At 51.2% G+C, this 21617-nt stretch overlaps 1 protein-coding gene and 1 pseudogene across 2 annotated transcripts in view; both read right to left on the minus strand.

Moving 5' to 3' along the window:
* The window catches only part of Hip1 (huntingtin interacting protein 1), a 131018-nt gene that overhangs the window by 87296 nt on the left and 22105 nt on the right, over positions 1 to 21617 (minus strand). The window lies entirely within an intron of this gene.
* LOC113188514 (thymosin beta-15A pseudogene) lies at positions 5868 to 6091 on the minus strand (annotated as a pseudogene).

Below are 21617 nucleotides of genomic sequence, written 5' to 3' on the forward strand. Positions count from 1 at the left end.
GCAGGCTAGGGCAGGACCATGTGAAGGTCAAAGGGGCCACACAAGCCACACAAGCAGAGAGAGTCCAGAGTCAGGCCAGTTTCCTGGGTGGAGACATCGTGTGACAGCAGCAGTCCCTGACAGACGACAGTTCTATCAATCTGCCTCCTGCTCCTGGCTGGCCCCAGGGCTGGAACTATAGATTGCTCAAAAAGAACCCTATATCTGTCACGTGGGCAATCTTGCTAATGGCTCACCCCCAAATCCTGGATGTCCTAGAGTCCCCTGGGGGGTGCTTACCACGCACCTTCCTCCAGCTCCTTCCGGCTCAGGAAGGGAGGGAACCACCACCTGTGAGGTCTATTGTGGTCTTTAATCCTTACCACACTGTGTGGCAATTACTATAATGAGGTAAGTAATGATGTGCCCAAGGTCACACAATGAACTAGGACCGTGGCCAGAAACAGGATGAGATCTGACTGTCAGAGCGGCAGTCACCAGAATGCTGCAGAGGCTCAGAGCAGGGACAGGTGACAAGTGTACCATCAGCACCAGACCACAAAGAGGAGGTCTGTGGGGGCTCACAGAGGAGTAAAGCCATGTGGCTTGTCCTTCCTGCCCTTTCCAGGAGCCCTATGGGACCCTCCCTCCTGCCATTGCCAAACAAAGCAAATCAAAACGAAGCAGCAAGGACAAGGGACTCAACGATGCCACCAAAAAACCCCAAAGCACCCACCCCCTGGTCCTCAGCCTTCCCATGCCCAGCTCTGCTCACTGTGGTGGTGGGAAAGGGCCAAGGAGAGCCCACACCTCCAATGGGAACCACAGCTACTCAAGGTCAAGTTCTGCCCCAAGGGTGAGAGCTGGGGAGAAAGGGAGAAAAATAACTCAATAACAGTGCTGCCAGGTCCCCCAGGTCTCCCAGGCGGCGCTGAGCAACCAGGGGAGCAGAGAGGTGGCCTTCTCTCTGGAAATGACTCCTCTGTCCCTTGGGAGGGATGGAGGAGGTTCCTCGGGAGGCAGCATGATGCGGAAGGCAGAGCTCTGGGAGATGGGCAAGGTCGGCAGGTGGGACTGGGCAGGAGGGCTAGGAGGAGCAGGTGCCACAGCTCCTGAAAGAGGTCAGCGCCTCGGGAAGAGGAAGGCAGCCAGCGAAGTCCCGGTGGACAGTCCCAGAGGTGGACAGGCGCCCAAAAGAAAGGGAGGAAGGAGGACCCAAAAGAAAGCAGTGCCCAGGAACAAAGGTGGGGAAAAGTGTTTCCAATGATAAGGGCGGGCGGGGGGGGGTGAGCAGTGAGTCCTGTCCCCAGACATCACAGAGGGAGGGGTCCCAGGAAGAGCAGGGCAGGAAAGAGGCTCTCAGGGGTTGAGGGCACATGGGCAAAAGGTCAAAGGGTCAAGGGTTAGAGGGCACAAGGGCATGCTACAGGCTGAGCAGAGAATGGGCCCCATGCCAGGGCAAGGTCTCAGCCCAGCGGGCTACAGCCTCAGTGCACCCCACCCACCACCCCACTCGCCAGGCCACCCGGCTTCCTCTGGGAAAATCTCCACCTTCTCAGGGAGGAGCTGCTGCGCCACAAGCCCGGTACAATCGGGGGCCACTGTGGAAATCTGCACGCATCAGTGTCCCACGGCCTGGAGGGTCGTCTGCCTCGGCACAGTGACCAAGAGGGCTTCAGCGCAGCCAGCAGAAGCCAAGTCCTCCTAGTCAGCTGCTCGGAGGGCAGGACCAGGTGTGGGGAAGGTGCTGGAGACCCGAGGGAGCCAGACGGAGTCTCGCTTTCCAGACACCAGGGGTGTAGACGGGAGGCAAAGGCCAACGCGAGTCATTCCAATATCGTCTCAGCATGGCAGCAAGCGCCAGGAAGGCAGCTGGCCCAAGGAAGGGGCCGCAGGTGTGTTCTCAGAGTCAGCATCGCCAGGACAGGGCCCAAGCAGGGAGTGACCAGGGCCAGACAAGGCAGAGTCGCAGAGGGCAGGCCCCGGGTGGGGAGACCAGGCTGAGAGTCCCTGCCTCGATGGGGAAAGCTTTCCCAGACCCTGGGTGCCCCTCCCCAGCAGGCAGCTTCCAGGCACACTGGCTGCTCCTGGTGACTGATGCAGGGGGCCGAGGGCAGCTCAGGGTGTCTGGCGGGGATGTGGCTGGGCCTGGGCTTCAGGTGTCTCTCTGACAGCGTGCAGAGGAGAGCTCGTGGTGGTGAGGCTACAGGTGGGCTGCAGGGAGGCTGCTGCTGGAGCCCAGCGTGGAGAGAGGCCCTCCCTGAGCAGGGGAAGGGAAGGCCAAGGCCAGGAGCTGGTCAGAGGGCACGATGACGCCCAGCTTTCTGACTCGGGCAATCGGGACAGCCATGGTCCCACTGGGGCCAGACAGTGGGTCAGAACACCAGGTGGCGGCAGGTGCACACAGGAGAGACACCCTCTGAGTTAACAGGTGGGCGGGAATGGACGGGTTCACACTCAAGCGCTCTCAAAGTCTGTGGCGGAAGCAGGGGAAGCCGTGTCCTTCAGACGACATGGGTTTTCTCTGTGATGCAGAAGACGAGGAGCCAGGAGTTGGAGCAGGAAGGGGTGAAACACAGTAGCCCTCTCTCATCCACTACCTGTGTTAATGGTGGTCGGAAAATAGTACATGGAAAGTTCCAGAAATACACAATTTATACATTTTTGAATGAGCTTTACTCTAGCATATTGTTCCAATGTTATCAGTGATGGCTACTCTGTGGCGGTGCCTGACTTCACACCTTAAACTGCACCTGAGGTTCCACACAGGGAAGGAACAGCGCGTGCAGGGCCCAGCCACCTTTAGGATGTCCTGGAACACAGAACAGCCAGTGGGACTACCACAGTCACCAGAGAGGGGACAGGCACAAACAGGGACCACCCAGCAATGCAGGTGACCCGTGGGACTGGAGGCCATTCGCCTTCTGACTCTGCTTATGTGATCGATTCTGCTGCGAAGCCTTTAGTTTCTACGAAGTCAAACTTACATCTTTTCCTTTCCCGTGGCACACCTTCAAAGCCGTCCCCTAAATGGCAGTTTGGATCAAACAAACAAAACACCCAGGGAGGCCACAGCCACCAATCTGAACGCATCCCGGCCACGATCTGAACGCATCCCGGCCACGTACTGCTGAGTGCCTCGGAGCCCAAGGCTCACCCTGGGCTACGTGCTGACGGTGTCAGGAGGGGCCAGAGACCGAAGGGGGCTGCCCCGGGGAGGGGGCTCAAGGCTGGTATGCGGGATAGAGGACGGGACAGAGGACGGCTTAGTCTTCCCCGAGTACCCTCCCACGTGGTAGATTTTTTTAAAAACACATGCATTACATATTTTAAAAATAAGTCCAATCCAACAAAGGAAAATTACAAAGGAAGAAAAAGGACAAGAAGCCCACGGTCAACAGACACACCCACACGTGCCGCTGGGTGGTTTTCTCCAGCAAATGCGCCTGGGTGGACCCGTGTTAGGGCAGATGTCACCGAAGTCACAGGACCAGGGACTGGAGGATGTAAACAAGATGCTTAGAAGGCAAGGGCCCTGCTGGGCAGTGGGGAGAAAGCAGATACACTTCAGGCACAGACAGCCACTGACCCCAGGGACAAGATCCCCTGGGATCAGTGTGGGACACTGAGGCACAGAAAGGTCAAGTGACCCACAAGGGCACACAGCTAACTGGCTGCATTCTGGCTCTGGGGCTAAGTAACCTCCACCTTGACGCCACTTCTCATAACATCACACCAGCGAGAACCAGCCACGGAGTAGGAGCACAGTTTCGTGACAACATTATAAATATGTGTGTGTGTATCTGTGTGCACACTTACAGGCGGGGTGTTTACAGGCCAACACTGGAAATAAATGAAATAAAACGTTAACAGTGGTTATGAGTGGTGATTTTTTAAAAAAATGATTTGTGTAGTTTTTCTAAAATTAACATTAATATGATTAACAGGAAAAAATGCTATTTAAAACAGTCACTGGAATGGGCAAGTGAGAGGCATTCGATAAAAATAGACTTTCTGGAAAAGGGTGTCTTGGCAACATACCCTGAGACTGTGAATGAACACCCAGTCCTCTGCCGAATTCAGGAGCAGTTGTGGGAAGAGGGGAGATTTAGAGACCTGGGTTCAGGCTACGTAGAAAGTGTCAACTCCTGAGCCTCCAATTCCTACACAAACACGAGCTTCAGAGCAATAAAACTCGCTTCACAAAGTCGTTGTAGAGACCAAGGAAGCCACCACAAATGAAAAAAATCCTAAGAAGCCATTAAACCGTGTGAGTTCAACAGTATTAAGTTTGCCTTTTGCTCCTTCAATAACAATGGGCAAAGACCCAGCTCAAAATTAAACAGTGCTTTTAAAATACAGTGCCAGTTCCTGACTGATCGGTCACTTTGATTTAAGAAAGCAGACACTCCAAATCCAGAATGAGGTATTTCCACATCCAAAATAGGCTTCAGACTGCTTGTTGAGCCTGGATAAGGATACAGGTGTCTCCACTCCTCCCACGTTTCAACTCAAAAACCGCTATCACTGCTCGGTTTTGAGGATGGCTGCTTCCTTCGTACGGGGCCAGGCTCCTGGTCTTTCCAGGAGCCAAGGTCATGGTCTCGGCTTGCCAGCTTGCCCACAGCCATCCAAAGCTCTCCAGCCTCTGCCCATGAAAGCTCATGAACCTTCTGGTACCAGACCGAGAGTCGGGGTGATTTTCTAAAACGCTGACCCCGCTCCCACATCCCTTTGGCCCTCCCTGCCCCGGGGATGGGAGGTGTCTCCCTTCTGTGAGCCTGGGCTGCCCACTCAATTCCTGATGGGGGCCTGCCCACCTTACTGGCCACTATCCGCTCAGGCCAGCCTCCAACCCACCCACTGCCACCAGCTCCCAGCTCCCCTCTTGGCCACCTATAGCCTACCACTATAGCAGGCAGAAAAATTAAGATAGAACAGACACCATTCCAGTAGGTATACTTCAGTTGTTTTTAGTATACTCACAGGCTGTATGGAGATCATCATTGTTTCCCAGCGGCTTGGGAGACTGAGGCAGGAGGATTGTGAGTTCAAAGCCAGCCTCAGCAATTAAGTGAGGCCCTAAGGAACTCAGTGAGACCCTGTGTCTAAATAAAATATAAAAAAGAGCTGGGGATGGGGCTCAGTGGTTGAGCACCCTGGGTTTAATCCCTGGTACCAAAAACAAAACAAAATTCACCGACTATCTAATTTCAGGATATTCTCATCATCCTAAAAAGAACCCCTGTAGATGTTCACTCCCTATCCACCCTCCCACGCCCTGGCACCTCCCACGCCCTGTACCTTCTGCCTCCATGGTTCACCTATTCTGGGTGTTACATATAAACGGGAAGCAAGCACTTGTGGCCATTTGTGACGGGCTTCTTTCACAAGTTTTGATGTTCAGTCACTTGTAGTATCGGCATTCATTTTTTTAAATAATTTTTTTCTTTTTTTTCTCTTTGGTACTGGGGATTGAACCCAGGGGCATTTACCCATTTAGCCACATCCACAGCCCTTTGTATGTTTTATTTGGAGACAGGGTCTCACTAAGTTGCTTAGTGTCTTGCTAAGTTGCTTATGGCCTCAATAAGTTGCTGAGGTTGCCTTGAACTTGCAATCCTCCTGCCTCAGCCTCTCAAGTTGCTGGGATTACAGGTGTGCACCACCACACCTGGCTCTATTACTTCTTATTGTAGTAAAAATATGCCTAACATACAATTTAACATCTTGACCCTTTTTTTAAGGAATTTATTTATGTACCAAGGAGATGTTTAAAAATAAATTTAAGGAAACTTTGACCTCTTAGCCATAGAGTACAGGTGAGAAGCCATAGATGCCTAAAATTTCTACGAATACATGGGTTTACTAAAACCAAGACTCTCCATCAATGTTGAAACTTGCTCTTGGGAGGAGATCCCCATTTTATGATGTTTGGACACACTCTTTCTCCTGCTGGATAGTTTCCTTTGAGGGAAGAGAATTTTTTTCTTCAGTGTTAGTTTTCTTTGGTTTTGATTTGTCAAACTTCTCCACTTCAGACAAGTCTGGTTTATCACTCATCTTGACTAAAAGAAAGACTGAAGCCTTGAGACTAGCGTAGAGCCATCGGTTCACTCTGGAGCAGGTTGGCGTTCCCGTGCAGAAACAGGCTCTTAAACGTCGGTAGCAGGCACCGCCCCCATATCCCGCCCCAGCCCTCTGCATCTTGACCTTTTTAAGCATGTAGTTCAGTGATATTGATGCTCGCATTGCTGTGCAACCTCACCACCATCCAAAACGTCTTGTTCAAGGGTAACCCAGTCCATGACAACCCCAGCACTTTCTTCTCTACGGCTGTAATTACTCTAAGCACCTCACCCAAGTGGCACCACTCTCTTTGGTGTATTTCACTTAGCATGACGTCCTCCAGTGAGGCTGCGTTACAGCCTGTCAATGTCTCCCTCTCCAGGCTGGGTGGCGCCCCTGCCATTGTAGCTGTATTCTGCCACACCCGACTCAGCGGCTAGTGCTGCCTGGGCTACTTCCATGTTTCACTACCATGAGCACCACTGCCGTGAAAATTAGAGCTCAGAGAGTTCTTTGAAACTTGCTTCCAGTTCTTCTGCATGTATTCCCAGCAATGGCACCTTGAGTGGCTGAGGGACCCTGCACCATGTCCCACAGCAGCAGTCCCTTTACATCCCCACCAACAGCGCCAAGAGTTCCGACTTCGCTACACTGGCAACAGTGTTTCACGTTTTTGTTTGTTTGTTGATTGTAACCATCCTAGGGGGTGTGATCAGATCTCCCTGGAGTCTTGATTTTCAGTAGCGCATAATCCTGGTGGCTTGGGAGGCTGAGGCAGGAGGATCATGAGTTCAAAGCCAGCCTCAGCAATGGCAAAGTTCTAAGCACCTCAGTGAGACTCTGTCTCTAAAGAAAATACAAAACAGGGCTGGGGATGTGGCTCAGTGGTGGAATGCCTCAGTGGTTCAATCCCTGGTACCAAAAAAAAAAAAAAAAATCCTTTGCCCATTTTTTAACTTATCTATTGCTCTTTTGTTATTTTTAGGAATCCTCATTAGGTGTGGTGACACTCAGCTATTTGGGAGGCTGAGACAGGAGGATCATAAGTTTGAGGCCAGCCTTATTTAGCAAGGCCTTATCTCAAAACAAAACCAAAATAAAACAAAAAGGAGCTCTCTATTTTGGATATCATTCCTTTATCAGGGGACTTGGAAATACTTTGTCACATTCTGATGTGTCTTCACACATTTTTTATAATGTCCTTTGAAGCACACACATTTTAAATTTTGATGAAGCAGTTTATTTTTTCTCTGGTTGCTGATGCTTTTGACATGGCATGCAAGTAGCCACCACCCGATCCAAGTTATGAAGACTTACACCTGTTCCCTTTTAGGAGTTCTAAGGTTTGCTGTGTGTGCTGGCCTTTGGTCTGTTTGGAGTTAACTGATGCACACAAAAGCCCAACCTCTTTCTTTTACACAGGGGTGTCCAGTGTAAATGGAAGACCATTCCTTCCCCATTGCATAGTCTTGGCCCACTTGCCGAAAAACCAGTTGACCACAGTCCTGTGGGTTTATTTCTGGAAATTCAGTTCCACCCCCACAGATCTGGTCCTACCTGCACGCCAGGGCACCACATCTGGATGATGGCAGCTTTGTAATAAGTTTTGAAATGGGGAGGTATGAAGTCACCAACTTTGTCCTTCTATTTCAACATTCTTTTGGCTGCTTGGAGTCCTTTGAATTCCCATTAAAAAATGTTAGTATCAGCTTGTCTATTTCTGCAAAAAGGCCATTGAAATTACAGTGCCTCTAGATTAACTAGGGAAGTAGCTTCATCTCAACCACATTAAGGCTTGTGACCAAAGAACAGGATGGCTTTCTATTTCAACTTTCAACAGTGTTTTGTAGTTTTCAATACACTGGTCTTACACATCTTTGCTTAAATTTATTCCCAGGTATTTTATCCTTTTTTATTCCTTTCAAAATTTCATTTTGGATTTTTTTAAAGCTAGTGTATAGAAATGCCAGCATTGGGGCTGGGGATGTGGCTCAAGCGGTAGCGCGCTCACCTGGCATGCGTGCGGCCCGGTTTCGAGCCTCAGCACCACATTCAAACAAAGATGTTGTGTCCGCCGAAAACTAAAAAAATAAATAAATAAATATTAAAATTCTCTCAAAAAAAAAAAAAAAGAAATGCCAGCATGCCTGGCTCCGTCTTAGGATGTTGTGATGATTATATATCTTAATGTAGATCTCTAAATTTATCCTTCTTGGGGTTCATGGAGCTTTTTGATGTGTAGACTAATGTTTTTCACCAAATTAGACATAGTTTCCAACCTTTCTCTCCAAATATTCTTCTGCTCTGCTCTGTCTCTTCTTCCCCTAAAATTGACAGCGTGCGAATGTTGGGGTGCTGACAGTGTCCCAGGGGTCTCTGACGCTCTCTCCACTTATCCTCCTCCTCTCTGTTTCTGTGCCTCAGCCGGGATGGTCTCAGTGGAATAAGTCACAGATTGCGTCTCCTGCTCAAATCACTGTTCAGCCGCCCCAGGGAATATTTTTTCTGTTTTAGTTATTGTACTTCTCAACTTTACAATTTTCCATTTGCTTCCTTTTTATAACTTCTATTCCATTGTGGATCATCTCTACTTGAGAATCCATTCATTCATCTGGGAGGGTTTTCTTCAGTTCTTTGAATGTATTTTGAATAGCTGATTTGTCTAATAATTCCAATCTGGGAGCTTCCTTGGGGATAGTTCCTATTGATCGCCTTTTCCCCCTAAGGATTCTTTTTTTGCAAGCATATTTTATAAGTTTTGTTAAACTGGACATTTCAGATCATAAAAACTGATGGTTCTGGAAGCCGGCTTCTGCACCTCTCTAGGGTTTTTTGCTACAGCTACTCGGGCAGCGATTTTCCTGGTTATTATGCAAAGACTGTATTCTATGTCATGTGTGGTCACTGAAGCCTTCAATCAGTTAACTTATTAGTCAGCTGGTGATGGACAGAGATCCTTCTGGAACCAATAAACACCCATCCTTTGCTGAAAAGTCCTGCATGCATCTTGGGCACCTCCACCAGCCAGGCAGAGTTAGAGCTCCGCTCACCAAGTCCCAAGACCGGGCAGAGTGGAGGAGTCACTTCCTTCCCCGGCACACAGCCGACACACAGACGCTGCCTTCTGGATTCCAGGAATATATCCAGAGCTTTCCAAAGTCCCCTTCTGGAGGACACCTCCCTCCCCAACCTTCCCTTTGCAGCCTTGATAGTCCATTGCTTGTCCCTCTGTCACCCATCACCTGAGGCAGCTGTCTTAGGAAGATGAAAGTCAAACAGGTGTCCCTGGGGACAGGCATTCAGCGCTGGAGAAGGCTGAGTGAGGGAAAAAGAAAGACCATTGGGGGGCCTTCAAGGGAGTCACTGGGCAGGTCGGGGCAGGTTGAGTTAACACAGTTCTGCAAGATCTGGCCGCTGCGAACCCCACTCCGCCCTGCCCTGCGCCTCTGGTGCTCTGCTCCAACGAGCGGACAGCTCAGTTTCCAGAACAGGCTAATCCTTGCCTGAAGCCTTTGCAACAGTCCTTCCTGTGCCTGAGAAGCACTCTCCTCTGACCTCTGCTCAGTTGTTCCTTCATTTCATGAAGGTCTCCAATTAAACGGTGCTGCTTCCAAGGAACAGAAACAAACGATTCGCACCAGGTCACAGCCACTGCTCTGCCCATGGGTCCCCAGCCTGCTGGCTAATCCACTCTGCTGTCAGCCAAGGGAGTGACATCTCGAGGGACTTGGGAGCAAGGCTGTGGGACCTAAACTGCCTGCAGGAGGGGGCCAGTCCCTCACTCACTGGAGCCTGGTGAGGCCTGTTACATGCTGGACGGGGCACTGCAAGGATTGAAGCTGCCTCCCGAGGGACCCTTTGACCAAATGGGCTGGGACGTCCCTGACCCCATAATGCTTCCCACAGGGGTCCTAGCAGGGACTGGTGTAAGCAAGAGCGAGAATTGGTCATTGAGTACATGCAGCAGGAGGTGTGGCCCTTCGGGAAGGAAAGTCCTCCCCCTCCAGTCGGCAGGGGTGTGCGCATGTCCGTGTGTGCTCCCCAGAGAACCTGGGGGCAGGAGGAGACACAGCTCAAAATAACACCACCGGGGCCTCTCCTGCTCTGGCCAGGAGGAGACTCTAGGGTCTGGAGGTGCCCCCTGTGGAGGTGGGAGGTCCAGGGCACCTGGGAACCTCCACCCCTCCCCATCCTAGCCCCCTGGCATTTGGAAAAAAGAACCCATGCTTCCCACTTGTGAGAGAGGCTGCCCTGGTCTCAGATGCAAGAAGCAGAAACAAATAAACCCTGGCACAGCCCTGGACAATTTGCCCAGCAGGTCACAGCGGATTCCCAAGGGGGAGGCCGAGGAGCTGGGGTCACACCCTTGCTCCACCGCCAGCCAGGGCTGCCAACTGAACGGGCGACTTCATTCTCTGACTCTGAGTCTCTAGGCCAGGGTTAGAGATGCCTCCAACTAGCTCATGTCAATCAAATGCAGAGGCATCCTGCAGGGTGCGGTTGCAGGAGGCACTCCACCCCCGTGGCCACTCCCCATCTCTGTTCAGTTCTTGTGATACCTGGGGCTTGGAGGGCAGAGGCCCGGGCTGGCCCCTCTGTGCTTTCGGGTCTGCGCTGGGGACTGGCCAGCTCCAGCTTCCCCAGCCCCACCCTCCTCGGCTGCTGGACTCCTTTCCTGCCTTCAAGAAGTTTCCAGTACCATCCACTCCTCCCACCCTCTGCCTCCACTGGTCACCCTCTCCCCCTGCCCAAGCTGCCCAGGTTGCCAAAACTCACTGCCAAGTTCAAAGACCTCTTCTCAGGCTTAAGAGTCCCCCACCTGAGCTGGGTGTGTGGCTCAGAGGTGGTGCACTTGCCTCGCATGCCTGAGGCCGTGAGGTCCACCCTGGTACTGCCCCCCCGCAAAAAGAGCCCCCCAAATTTCTCTCCCATCCACACGCTGCCTGTCTCCACTGATCCTCCTCCGCACCCCAACCCCTACAAGCGCCTCTCTTGGTCCACTGACCTTACCCCTATGTGTGGTCCCCGGGGACCTGCTCTCAACCCTGCCTGCTGGTTGCTCCCCAGGTCCTGCTCCCCTCCAGCCCTGGCCTTTGCTCCAGCCTCTACATCTTCCTCTTTTCCTTTAATTCAAATCATCCTAAAATGCAAAACTGCAACTTGACACCAGGTCCCCAGCAGGTCACTGCCACCACAGCAGAGCTGATCTCCCTGAGGATCCTCCCAGCCCCACTCAGATCTTCACTCCCCAAATGTGACAGTGACCTACATGTGGTGTTTACTGTCCTGAGTGGTTTTTTTTACATATTATTATTATTTTTTTTTATTTTTTTATTGGTTGTTCAAAACATTACAAAGCTCTTGACATATCATATTTCATACATTAGAATCAAGTTGGTTATGAACTCCCAATTTTACCCCAAATACAGATTGCAGAATCACATCGGTTACCCATCCACATTTTTACATAATGCCCTAATAGTAACTGTTGTATTCTGCTACCTTTCCTATTGTCCTGAGTGTTTTTATGTTGACTCCAACATGCCTCCAAACCTCACACCATATAGAAATGGAGGACGACGGAGGCACCGTCTCTGCGCGAGCTCCTCCCCCTCATGTCCCAAGCAGAACCTTATCTCTCACGGGCTTTTTTTTCGGGGGAGAGGGGTTACCGGGGATTGAACCCAGGGGCACTCAGCCACTGAGCCACATCCCCAGCCCTATTTTGTATTTTACTTAGAGACAGGGTCTCACTGAGTTGCTTAGCACCTCACTGTTGCTGACGTTGGCTTTGAACTTGGAATCCTCCTGCCTCAGCCTCCTGAGCTGCTGGGATTACGCTGGCACCTGAGCTTCCTGCCAGGAGTCACCTTCCCAGAAGCAGGAGCCCACCTTGGCTCTGCCCCGGCCCACTTCCCCCAGGGCCAACTTCTCTAGATCTTCTACAGTAACAGCATGACCTCAGGGCCTGTCTCTGCCCCCACCTCTTCTTTACCCTGCTAGGAAAACCTGTTGTTTTGAAACCCAAAGCTGACCTTACCAGGCTCTCTGTCCACCTGTAAAATCTCTGGCTCGCCCTGCCTTCCTCCCTGGCCTCTTGTCCCCACGTCTTCTTGTCTTCCCAACCAAGGTCCCAAATCTCTCACTTAGGGCAGAATTTAGCTCTCCCTGGTGAACCAGGGCCCTTGCTGGGGATGTCTGCATCCCTGAGTTTCCTTTCTTGTGCCCCTAGGGTGTCCCCTCTGCAGGATTCTTTCCCAACTAGAAAGAGACCCTGCACCACCACCGCCCCCACCAGGTTCCTTAACATTCCCTACACACCTCCACCAGGTCACTCCCTCTAGTAATTTATGAGTCTTTCTTCCAATAAACTGTAGGCAAAGACAGGTCTCCTGTCACCTCCCGGATCCACTATGGTACCTACCCATGTCACCAGTGCCCTAGTACATGCCACAGTCCAGAGCTTGCAGTGGGGGAAGCCAGACCCACTGCCTCACGTGGCTGGAGGGCCCCAGCCCCCTCGCACAGCCCAGCAGAGCATCCCAGCCACGAGGATGGGGGAAGCCCAGGGGCTGCAGCCATAGGGGCAGGTGTGAGGACTCAGTGTGAGTGACTGGATGGTGGCCAGGGCAGCCCGGATGACAGGAAGCTGCATTAGGAGAGATCTGCTTGTGGCTGCCCCTCCGGATGAGGGCAGCGGGGACACAAAGCCCCACCTGTCAGGCCCTCAGCAAAAACCCTCCACCCGCTGTCCTGGGCCTGGCCCTGTGCCTGCCACTGGCAGCTGCCTTCCCCTCCCTCCCTTCCTCGGTGGCCTTGGGTCTACTCCCCAGGACAGCTGCACCAACCAACAGGTGGGCAGAGTTCACCATGACCCCCTGCTCCGGCTCCCCACAGAAACCTTCAGACTGCAGGAGTCTCCCCGGAGCAGCCACAGAGAGTGGCCCAGTGGCACCTGGACGTCCCTAACTTGGAAGGCAAGCAGGGGAACAGAGTTGTGCGCTGCCCAGCTGCCCAGGGCTTTCTTCAAGGCCCCTTTTGTCCTCTCGAGGTCCCTGGCACAGCTCCACACTGGGGCCATGCTCAGGAGCCCTGCCCTCCCTCGCAGGGCCTTCTGCAGCCTGCAGGCAACTCTGGTAGCCAAACGGGAAAAGAAGGGCGCGGGGGCCTAGGGACAGCCACAGACTTGAGCTTCTGGACTTCTCATTACAAGGGCAACACCGACCCACCCAGAGCGTGGTGCACACAGCCTACATGCACACACGTAAACACACACACAGAAACGCACACGCAGACAGAGTCAAGTGCAAGCTCTGCCCGTGCCTTGGCACTCAGGGCGCCTCCACGGGGGACTGTTGGGGACCACGTCAGCTCCACAATGAGACCAGAAGAAGAGAGGGTGGACACAGGCACGCGGGTGTGCCAGGCCTGGCTGTGGGTGAGTAAGTCAGCTGAGGTCACGCCAGTGTAAGGGGAGGGGGGGGCACCATCCTCTATCATGAGCGTGTGCAAAGACCCGCGTCCGGGCTCCAGGTGTGCAGCCTGGTAGATTGTATTTGACCTTGAATGTGCCCTCGGAGGGGCTCCTGGTACTCATGTCCTGGATCCCTGGAGCAAAACAGTACGAGCTTGAGAACAGACTCCCCGCGTTCAGCACTTCCCAGCAGGCTCAGCGGCCGGATGCCCCCAGCCCCACGGGCACAACCTGGGCTTAAGTCACCTGGCAGGAAAGCAAAGGGCCAGCGGAGCTGTGGCCATCGCCTGCTGCTGGTCTCTCCCTCCCACCCATGAAGTCCAGGCACACCTGTCCCAGCGGAGCTGGGCGGGGTGAGCAGGGGGGACAGTATATTCTTGGTTATTTTCTATTTTACTACATAATATTTTATATTATAATGCATAACATTTTGATCCATTTCCTTCCTTTCCCTCATTTCTTTTTACCTTTATTTGTCCCAGTAAATAAGACTTTTCCAAAAGAAGGAGGTTAAACAGTAGTCTCGATAAGATTTTTAACCTTGTCTCCCTTGAAAGATCAAGAACTTCACTTCACCCAGACGCTTCGTGAACCAGCCGTCAGGGGCTGTTGGCTGCTGCATCCTGAGCATGCGCGTCCATCCAACCCGCGTGCCGCATCCTGAGCATGCGCGTCCATCTAACCCGCGTGCCGCATCCTGAGCATGCGCGTCCATCCAACCCTCGAGCCAATGGGCGCTCCGAGGGTGGGTGCATCCGAAACTACCCCTTCTTCCTCCTGTGATTGTTCACAACATAGGGGCGTCCACACCGTGACAAAAGGCTTCTTGAGTAAGAGGGTTTGGGGTCTTTCAAGCTATTTTCTTAGGAGAAAGTCTTGGAAGTTGAAATGCTGAGTGATAATATTGTTAGGGATCCTGACACAATGGCCCAAATAGCTTTCCACACACTCACACCTGTTGGTGCTAACATTACCACAAGTGCCTAGTCTGTGCATCTTGATGTTTTATTTTTAAATATGATCTGATATTGATTTGTATTTTTTACTTGCTCATTTTTCTTGTGATTATGAATTCTTGTCTTTTGTGAGTTACTGATCAACGTCCAGTTTTCTACAGAAATCTGTATCTTTTTCGATGTTGGTGTAAGTTCTTTGTATACTAAAATTTTTATCACTTTTTAAAACATATTACCTCTTTAGTATCTGATTTTAGCCACTTACTATTTTTAAATTATCTAATAAGAATTATCAAAATAATATAGGAATATAGTTTAAAAACCAAGTAGTGACATTATCAAGCAAGTGAAAATCTACAGAATGGAAAAATTATTTGTGAATCATGAGTCTAGTATCCAGAATATAAAAAGAACTCTAGCAAATCAACAACAATAAAAGCAATTCAATTTAAACATATGTAAAGGTCTTAAATAGACATTTCTCTGAAAAAGGTAAGCCAGTGGCCAACGAGCATACTCGAAGATGCTCAGTATCATAAGCTCCCAGGAAAATGCAAATCACAATGAGACACTGCTTCACACCTGCTCTGACTGCTACCATTCTAAAATAGCAAAAATAACAGGTAATGGCAGGGGTATAGAGAAACTGGAACCCCTGCACACATCTGGTGAGAATGTGCGACGGAATAGCTACAGGAGAAAACAGTTGGGTAATTCCTCGGAGCGTTAGACCAAGCATCACCATGCTGTCCCCCAATTCCACTGCTAAGTGTGTGCCCAAAGAACTGGGAACAGTTATCCAAATTGATATTTGTACAGGAATGCTCATGGTCACACTGTTCACAATAGCCACAAAGCAGAAATGACCAAAGGCCCACCAACTGATGAATGAATGAGCAAAGGTGGTCTTACTCCTGCAGTGATGATGGAATATTATTCAGTTGTGAAAAAATGATGAAGTTCTGACACATGCTATGATATGGACAAACCCTGAAAACACCATGCCCAGGGAAAGAATCACAACCCAGAAGGGTGCTATTGTGTAACTTGGTTTATAGAAACTTCCAGAGTGGGCAAATCCACAGCAACAGCGGTTGCCATAAAGTAGGGAGAGGGGGAAACAGAAGTTGGTGGGGGGTGTGACTGCTTAGTGGGCATGTGGCTTCCTTTGGACGGATTAAAATGTTTTAGAGCCAAACAGAAGTGATGATTGCATGACACTGTGAAGGTATTCAATGCCATTGAATTGTACCCTTTAAAAGAGTTAATGATTCATTTTATGGTGCACCGATTTTACCTCCATTAATTAAAAAGAAGTTGTTTCAAGGATGGTTTCTAGTAGCAACCTGCACTCTCCACCCCGTCCCCCACCCCACCCCACACTCTTGCTTTCTACCACTTTTCCTTCCACCCGGAAGCAGTAAACTCAGTGTTTCCAATTAACAGACTGACGCTGCTGTTTCTTAACTAATTTTAATGTCACCTGATGGGCTCCTATTATGAGGGATAAGACCCGATTCTCTTGGCTCCTCGCCATCTCTCCTTCCCTATCTTTGCGATGGTCACACAAATATTCTAGTAAATGACCCGTGTTGGACGATGACTGTGCCAATGCCACTCAACCCAGAGCCAAGTGGAAAACTGGAGGGACATCTGCGTCCTTGTTCCATTTTGTTTTGTTTTTGTTTTTCTTGGAGTCAAGACCTCCTTTGTTATTCTATCTGCACAGTGTCCTTTGTGCGCACACATTCTTTTTCCAAGCCCTCTATTGTGCAAGATGCCCTGTGGGGCGCCTTGTTCCTGGGAGGCGCCCCCTGGGTGCCCTCTGCCACTCTCCCTGGATCCCCTCTTCCTCCTCCGGCTGAAGGGCCTGGATGCATCCCACATCCTCTGGCCATACCTTTGTTCACACTTGACTTGCCGCTGACCAGACAGGAAACCACAGATTGAAAGTCACTTCCCCAAGTTGCTAGAGACACGTGGTACTCAGTGCTTCAATATGAATGTGTCATCCCCCCCACCTCAAATCTCACATTGGGGGGCTGGGGATGTGGCTCAAGCGGTAGCGAGCTCGCCTGGCAAGCGTGCGGCCCGGGTTCGATCCTCAGCACCACATACCAACAAAGATGTTGTGTCCGTCGAGAACTAAAAATAAATATTAAAAATTCTCTCTCTCTCTCTCTCTCTCCTCTCTCCCTCTCTCTTTAAAAAAAAAAAAAAAAATCTCACATTGGAAACTTAATCCCCAAATGTGAATGGTATTTGGTGATGAGACCTGTGGGAAGTATTTGGGTCATTAAGGGTCTGCCCTCGTGAATGGTTCCATTGGTACATTAATGGATTGACGGGACATCAAGAGAGAGCATGTTCTCTCAGGTGCACCTGCTCCGTCTTGCCATGGTGCAGTCTGCTATGTCATAATCCAGCAGGAAGCCCCTCACCAGAGGCCTCACAGAGGAAGGTCCCATGCTCTTGGACTACCCAGCCTCCAGACCCGTGGGCCAAAATAAACATCTATTCTTCTTTTTAAGTCACCCAGTCTCACCTATTTTGTTATAGCAATGGAAAATGAATGGAGACACCCCACCCTCACTATTGCTCCTGGTGATTTCAGAACCAGCCAATTCTTGTCCCTTCTCTGACATTTGTTTCTCCTCTCTGGAAGCCTGTAGAATTCTCTCATTATCCCTGGAATTTAAAAATGTCACAACGCCGTGCCTGGGTATGTCTTTTGTCATTTATTTGCTGGACATTTGTAGTCTGCAGCTTCTCCTGGGAGATTTTCTTACATATAACTTCTTTTCTTTCTGTACCTCTGTCGCCTGTTTCCTCTTTCTCGACTCCAAACATTTTCATATTGAACTTTCTGGACTGACTCTCTGTTTCCTGTATCTGGTCTCTGAACTTCCCAATTCCTTGTCTGATTTTTTGTTTGGCTTTTTGCTTTTCCTACTTCCTGGGATTTCCTTGACTTGATCTTCCCTAAATTCTGGGGAGATTCTGAGTTCTTTCCATGACCATCTATTTTGCTGTATGATGGCTACTCTCTTGAGATGCCGGAGATCAATCGCTATTTTAAGCTTCTGCTGTTTTCTTCTGAACTTGCAAGTCTTTGTTTCTTACAGACTGTTTTTCCTGATTGTTTATTTTAGTTCTTTTGTTCCTACAGATTCTGGCCAGGGAGCCTTCCCTGGCGGGTCAGCTGATCCCTGGTTAGCTGTTTATATTAGCAGTGAGGCTCTTAAAAGTTAATTGGAAATTCCACACGTGCAAGGGGTGGGGGGGAGCTCATCCACCAGGAGCTAGGTTTGAGGGAGGGGGGGGCAGTCCTGGGGGGGGGCAGTCCTGGGGGGGGGAGTCCTCCTAAATGTCAGGCTGTGTGTGGGGTGGGGGTGGGGGGTTCCTGGCACCTTGGGTTTCTCAGAGAAGCTTCTACTGACCTGCCCGCCTGGGAGGTGGATTGGGGTGATTTGAACTGGCTCAGCTGCATGGAGGGAAGGTTCCAGACTTCCAGTTAATCCTCTTGCTGCTGCAGGGCACCTGCTGCGTGCAATCCTCTGCCATGTGGCGTCTGGGTCAGCAGCTCCTGCGGGTCTTCTCCAGGCCTCTCCACACCTGCAGGTAAATGCCTGCAGCTGGAATTCAGCAGGGCAGGGGAGGGTTCCAGGGTCCCCTCCACCTGACAGAGCCCAGGCAGGACACCTCCAACTCACTCCTCCAGGGACACCCCTGGTGCTCTACCACTGAGCCACATCCCCAGCCCTTTTTATCTTTTGAGACAGGGTCTCCCTAAGGGGCCCAGGTTGGCTTGAATTTGTGATCCTCCTACTTCAGCCTCCTGAGTGACTGGGATCACAGGAGTGTGTCACTGAGACCAGCTCCTTCTGGGTCCTTATTGTTCATATTTCGTCACTATTATGTGTGTGTCAAATCCTGGGAAATGACGGTGTGGAGCCAGTCTGACACTTGAACTGCAGTCCTGTCCTGTGCTTTGACAGATGAAGCCTGATACAAACTGAATAATGTCCCCTCCAAAAAGACAGACTGAAGCCCTAACCCCCAGTTCCTCAGGTGACTTTCTTTACAAGTAGGTCACACAGACAGATGTGACATTAGATGAGTTCATACTGGGGGGGTGGCCCTGGATCCAACATGGCGGGGATTCAGACGCCTGACTCACACGTGTGGAAGGTAAGGGTCTGGGCTATTTATTATTCTCTCTCCTGATCTGTTTATTTTTAAGCCATTAATGAGGTCACTGAATCGCCTGCCATATCTGTGACAGTGAAGCTTGTCCTCTCCATCACACACAGTTTTGCATTCACAGTCCTCATGGTCACAACAAGAACCAGAGAGGCAGGGAGGGGCTCCCTGACGCCAGGCCAGCCCCGAGCCCTTCTCTAAACATTATCTCACTAAATTCTGACCACCAGGAGAAGGTGCCTGTCAGGCCCCTCAGGCACCAAGAGACTGAGGCACAGAGGTCAGCACTCAGCCCTCATCACTGAGGGAGAACTGGCTTCCAGGCCCAGGCAGTGTTACTCTGAGGCCAGAAACCTTATCTAAAATCTGTGTCTTTACTATTCACCTGCAAAAAGGAATGCGGTGGCCTGTTATGAGCTGACGTCAAGACACAACCAAGATGCCTGGCCAAGTGGAAAAGATGCTAAACCATGACTGTATCTCCGGGGGGAAATTCCAGCAGATGCTTCTCTGCGTGCACGTGAAAATCAAATACTAAATGGACACAAGAGGCAGTAACTGGGTGGTTTTCTCTCATAGAATTGAGCAGAAGGGAGGCAGTGGGGGGGGGGCAGGGAGGGAAGGGAGTGGACTTTTTTTTTTTTGTACTGGGGATTGAACCCAAGGGCACTGTACCCCTGAGCTACATCCCGGCCCTTTTCACATTCTTTTTAAGACAGGGTCTTGCTAAGATGCTGAGGCTGGCCTCAAACTTGCAAACCTCCTGCCTCGGCCTCCTAAATTGCTGGAATTACAGGTGTGTGCCACTGCACCTGGCTTTGCTTTTCTTTTCTTGCTTTTTTTTTTAGAGCCACATGAATGGTTCTGGAAAATTAAATACAAGGCCGGGAGCGTGGCTCAGTGTCAGAGCTCAAGCCTAGCATAGGGAGGCCCTGACATCCACCCCAGCACTGTGGAAATAATTACATACATTTATACATATATACATATAAAATTTTAAACTTAAAATAAAACACTCAGCCGATGCTCAGTAGCTGTCATGGAGCATGTGTGCATGCTGCTGGGGATGAAAGGGGCCGCGGGTGCCAGCTCTGAGGCCCAGGGTGCCAGCTCTGAGGCCCAGGCCCTGCGGTCAGGTGGTCCTGCGTGGTGGCCCTGCTCTCTGTTGCACCTCGGGCCGGCCGTCCCGCATGGGCAAATGTAGTCAGGATGTCCAGACGCGTCCCTCCGGGGCACTGTTATCCCTTCTCCTGAAGGTGCTCATGGCCTCTGGGACTCTCCCCTGCACTCTCTCGGGTCTTACTGGACGGTGCAGGGTCTGAGCTAGTTCCCTAAATGAGCAAGGGCGGGTCTGGGAAGTCAGTGGGATGCAGGGGACCGTGGTGAGGGACACAGCGAGTTCTCCATATAAAGACACGAAGTTCTAGTTTTTCAAAACCACGAATCGGGCCAAAGAAAACAAGCCCATGAAGGAATCCAGGCCCTGGAAGGCCCGGCCGCGACCTCCACAGTGGAGGCCCGGCAGCTCTGCTCCCCCCTCACACCCCTGGTGGCCTTCCTGGCTCCTCCTCTGGTCTGCCCCTTGGCTGAGGGACCAGGGCTGCCAGCCACAGTGCAGCCCGCCTTCCTGGGCTCTCTGCGTCCTTTTGGCCTCGTCTTCTGCTGCTGGGCTGGCAGGGCGCACTGCAGGGGCCAGCCGGCCCATCCACTCCTGAGGGTCTAGAACAACTTGAACTTGAGTCTGATTCACCCTGGCTCCTGGATCCTGCGGCTGTAGGCCGGAAAGAGGCACAGGAGAAGCCCAGGAGTGACGCCTGTGCACTGCTCCAGGGCGGAGGCCAAGCCCACTCCAGTGAGGAAGCCAGGGTCTGACCTTTGGCGGAGCTGGGGACTGGACACAGGGACCTGACCAGTGAGCCGCCCCACCAGCTCTTCTCATTTGTTTATTTTGAAACAGGGTCTCCCTAAGATGCTGAGGCTAGCCTCGAACTTGCCATCTTCCTGCCTCAGCCTCCAGGGTCAATGGGACTATGGCCGTGCGCCTCTGTGCCCAGCAAAATAAGAGACTCTGAAGGGGCCCGCGGAGCCCCCACTCTGGCACTGGTGACGGGAGGAAGGCAGATGGTGAGAAACCCCGCCCACCCCCCAAAATAAAGAGCATGACCCCAGCAGGTGGTGGATGCTATGAAGACAGTACAGGGACAGAGGGGAGGGCAGAGGGACTCCTTTGGGAGTCACAGGAAACCTCCTTAAAGAGGCTGAGCAAGCAGCAGACGCAAAGGTTCTAGAATGAGAATGAGAGGCAGGAAGGCCGAGGAGGCCGAGGCATGGACTGAGCAAGAGGAGGCTGGCGAGGCTGGGGCGGCGTCCTCAGCACTCACCCAACGAAGGGCATTTCATTCTACGCTAGCGGGAAGCCACCAGAGGGTCAGGCAGGACGGTGAAATGACCTGATCTGTTTCTTTTTAAAGGTCTCTTTGGGGGGCTGGGGATGTGGCTCAAGTGGTAGCGCGCTTGCATGGCATGCCTGTGGCCCGGGTTCGATCCTCAGCACCACATGCCTGTGGCCCGGGTTCGATCCTCAGCACCACATACAGACAAAGATGTTGTGTCCACCAATAACTAGAAAATAAATATTAAAAATTCTCTCTCAAAAAGAAAGAACTGCTAGATTTAAAAATAAATAAACTTTAAAAAAAAAAAAAAAAAAAGGTCTCTTTGGCTGCTTTGCAGAGGAGCATAGGAAGCTCGGGCTTCTGGAGGAGACAGAAACATTTAAAACAGCATCAACACACAGGTGAGCCGGAGGCATGTCCAGGCACCAGAAGGCCACCACAGCAATGGGACATGAAGACACAGCCCCAGGATAAGCAGACTGGATACAGCCATGAGGAACCTCGGCCAGCAACCGAGTGTGCGACTCAGACAGGAACGGA

Source organism: Urocitellus parryii, chromosome 9 (assembly GCF_045843805.1).
Source record: "Urocitellus parryii isolate mUroPar1 chromosome 9, mUroPar1.hap1, whole genome shotgun sequence".
Lineage (NCBI taxonomy): Eukaryota > Metazoa > Chordata > Mammalia > Rodentia > Sciuridae > Urocitellus > Urocitellus parryii.